The sequence below is a fragment of the Arachis stenosperma genome, chromosome 3, assembly GCF_014773155.1.
Source record: "Arachis stenosperma cultivar V10309 chromosome 3, arast.V10309.gnm1.PFL2, whole genome shotgun sequence".
Lineage (NCBI taxonomy): Eukaryota > Viridiplantae > Streptophyta > Magnoliopsida > Fabales > Fabaceae > Arachis > Arachis stenosperma.
This window is the reverse complement of record NC_080379.1, coordinates 51,298,312-51,302,295: the sequence shown is the minus strand read 5'-3', so window position 1 is coordinate 51,302,295 and position 3,984 is coordinate 51,298,312. Positions and strand designations below refer to the sequence as shown.

Sequence of the window (3,984 nt, the reverse complement as noted above, 5' to 3'; positions counted from 1 at the left end):
TCTTCTAAGGAAGTGTTGAGTTGTTCCCAATAGTTGTTGGGAGGAAAGTGCATCCCTTGAGGCATCTCCGGGATTTCTTGGTGATGAGCTTCCTCAGCGTCCCTTGGGCTCCATGAGTGGGCTCTCTTGTTTGCTCCATCCTTTTCTTAGTGATGGGCTTGTCTTCCTCAATGAGGATGTCTCCTTCTATGATAACTCCAGCTGAGTAACATAGATGGCAAATAAGATGAGGAAAAGCTAGCCTTGCCAAAGTAGAGGACTTATCGGCTATTTTGTAGAATTCATGGGAGATGACTTCATGAACTTCTACTTCCTCTCCAATCATGATGCTATGAATCATGATGGCCCGATCCAGAGTAACTTCAGATCGGTTGCTAGTGGGGATGATGGAGCGTTGAATGAACTCCAACCATCCTCTAGCCACAGGCTTGAGGTCCAGTCTTCTTAGTTGAACCGGCTTGCCTTTGGAGTCTCTTTTCCATTGAGCTCCTTCCACACATATGTCCATAAAGACTTGGTCCAACCTTTGATTAAAGTTGACCCTTCTAGTGTAAGGGCGTGCATCTCCTTGCATCATGGGCAAGTTAAATGCCAACCTCATATTTTCCGGACTAAAATCTAAGTATTTTTCCCCGAACCATTGTAAGATAGTTCTTTGGATTCGGGTTCATACTTTGATCATGGTTCCTAGTGATCCATGCATTGGCATAGAACTCTTGAACCATTAAAATTCCGACTTGTTGAATGGGGTTGGTTAGAACTTTCCAACCTCTTCTTTAGATCTCATGTCGGATCTCCGGATACTCATTTTTCTTGAGCTTGAAAGGGACCTCAGGGATCACCTTCTTCTTGGCCACAACATCATAGAAGTGGTCTTGATGGGCTTTGGAGATGAATCTTTCCATCTCCCATGACTCGGAGGTGGAAGCTTTTGTCTTCCCTTTCCCTTTTCTAGAGGATTCTCCGGCCTTAGGTGCCGTTAATGGTAATGGAAAAACAAAAAGCTTATGCGTTTACCACACCAAACTTAAAATATTGCTCGCCCTCGAGCAAGAGAAGAAAGAAGAGAAGAAGAAGACGAAGAAAATATGGAGGAGAAGGGAAAGTGTAGGATTTGGCCAAGGTATAGAAGAGGGGGTTGTGTTGTGTGAAAATGAAGTAGAATGGAGGGTATATATAGGGAGGGGGAAGAGGGTAGGTTCGGCCATGTAGGGTGGGTTTGGGTGGGAAAGATTTTTGAATTCTGAAGGTAGGTGAGGTTTATGGGGAAGAGTGGATGGATGTGAGTGGTGAAGGGGGTAATTGGGAAGAGAGATTGAGGTGATTGGTGAAGGGTTTTTGGGAAAGTGTGTTATAGGATTAGGAAGTAAGGTGGGAATATGTTAGGTGGGGATCCTGTAGGTCCACAGATCCTGAGGTGTCAAGGATTTACATCCCTGCACCAATTAGGCATGTAAAATGCCTTAGCATACCATTCTGGTGTTTAAACGCCGAAGTGATGCACGTTCTGGGCGTTCAACGCCCATGTGCAGCATGTTTCTGACGTTGAACGCCAGTTCCATGCTTGTTACTGGCGTTCAGCGCCAGCTTTCCTCAGGGCACATTCCTGGCGTCCAAACGCCAGGATGTTGCTTGTTTCTGGCGTTCAGCGCCAGATCCATGCTCTGTTCTGGCATTGAACGCCAGCCAGATGCACCTTACTAGCATTTAAACGCCAGTCAGTTCTTCCTCCAAGGTGTGATTTTTCTTCTGCTGCTTTTTTATTCTGTTTTTAATTTTAATATTTTTTTTCGTGACTCCTCATGATCATGAACCTACTAAAACACAAAATATCAATTAAATAAAAATAAAATTAGATAAATAAAAATTTGGTTGCCTCCCAACAAGCGCTTCTTTAATGTCAATAGCTTGACAGTGGGCTCTCATGGAGCCACAAAGGTGATCAGGTCAATGTTGTGGACTCCCAACACCAAACTTAGAGTTTGGATATGGGGGTTCAACACCAAACTTAGAGTTTGGTTGTGGCCTCCCAACACCAAACTTAGAGTTTGATTGTGGGGGCTCTGTTTGACTCTGTAATGAGAGAAGCTCTGCATGCTTACTCTCCCTTGTTACAGAAGGATAGCCGTGTGCCTTAAACACAAGGTAGCCCCCATTCAATTGAAAGACTAATTCTCCTCTGTTAACATCTATTACAGCACCTGCTGTGGCTAGGAAAGGTCTTCCAAGGATGATGCATTCATCATCTTCCTTCCTAGTGTCTAAGATTATGAAATCAGCAGGGATGTAAAGGCCTTCAACCTTTACTAACATGTCCTCTACTAATCCATAAGCTTGTCTGACTGACTTGTCTGCCAATTGTAATGAGAATAAGGCAGGCTGTACCTCAATGATCCCTAGTTTCTCCATTACAGAGAGTGGCATAAGATTTATCCCTGACCCCAGGTCACACAGAGCCTTGTTAAAGGTCATGGTGCCTATGGTACAGGATATTGAGAATTTGCCAGGATCTTGTCTCTTTTGAGGTAAGATTTTCTGAACCCATGTATCTAGTTCACTAATGAGCAAGGAAGGTTCACCTTCTCAAGTCTCATTACTAAATAACTTGGCATTCAGCTTCATGATGGCTCCTAGATATTGAGCAACTTGCTCTCCAGTCATATCTTCATCCTCTTCTGAGGAAGAATAGTCTTCAGAGCTCATGAATGGCAGAAGGAGATTTAGTGGAGTCTCTATGGTCTCTATATGAGCCTCAGATTCCTTTAGGTCCTCAATAGGGAACTCCTTCTTGCTTGAGAGACGTCCCAGGGGGTCTTCCTCACTAGGATTTTCGTCCTTCTCCTCCCTTGTGCATTCGGCCATATTGATTACATCAATGGCCTTACACTCTCCCTTTGGATTTTCTTCTGTATTGCTTGGGAGAATACTGGGAGGAGTTTCAATGATTTTCTTACTCAGCTAGCCCACTTGTGCCTCCAAATTTCTAATGGAGGATCTTGTTTCACTCATGAAACTTAAAATGGCCTTAGACAAATCAAAGACTATGTTTTATAAGTTAGAGGGGCTCTGTTCAGAATTCTCTGTCTGTTGCTGAGAAGATGATGGAAAAGGCTTGTTATTGCTCAGCCTATTTCATCCACCATTGTTAAAGCCTTGTTGAGGCTTTTGTTGATCCTTCCATGAGAATTTTGGATGATTTTTCCATGATAAATTATAGGTGTTCCCATAAGGTTTACCCATGTAATTTACCTCTGCTATTGCAGGGTTCTCAGGATCATAAGCTTCTTCAGAAGCTGCCTCTTTAGTACTGTTGGATGCATTTTGCCATCCATTCAGACTTTGAGAGATCATGTTGACTAGCTGAGTCAACACTTTGTTCTGAGCCAATATGGCATTCAGAGCATCAATTTCAAGAACTCCCTTCCTCTGAGGCGTCCCACTATTCACGAAATTCCTCTCAGAAGTGTACATGAATTGGTTATTTGCATCCATGTCAATAAGTTCTTGAGCTTTTGCAGGCGTTTTCTTTAGGTGAATGGATCTACCTGCAGAATGGTCCAATGACATCTTAGAAAACTCAGATAGACCATAATAGAATATATCTAATATGGTCAATTCTGAAAACATGTCAGAAGGACACTTTTTGGTCATCTGCTTGTATCTTTCCCAAGCTTCATAGAGGGATTCACCATCTTTTTGTTTGAAGGTCTGAACATCCACTCTAAGCTTGCTCAGCTTTTGAGGAGGAAAGAATTTATCCAAGAAGGCTGTGACCAGTTTATCCCAGGAGTCCAGGCTATCTTTAGGTTGTGAGTCCAACCATGTTTTAGCTCTGTCTCTTACAGCAAAAGGGAAAAGCATGAGCCTGTAGACTTCAGGATCTACTCCATTCTTCTTTACAGTCTCACAAATCTGCAAGAACTCAGTTAAAAAATGGTAAGGATCTTCAGATGGAAGTCCATGAAACTTGCAGTTCTGTTGCAT

The 3,984-nt window shown here is 42.9% G+C and overlaps 1 non-coding gene across 1 annotated transcript; it reads left to right on the top strand.

Annotated features, from left to right (window-relative positions):
- The first annotated feature begins 3,625 nt into the window (after positions 1-3,625).
- On the top strand, positions 3,626-3,729 carry LOC130971212 (small nucleolar RNA R71). Its single transcript, XR_009082444.1, has one exon. It is a non-coding gene; the product is annotated as a small nucleolar RNA R71 (small nucleolar RNA).
- The last annotated feature ends 255 nt before the right edge of the window (positions 3,730-3,984 follow it).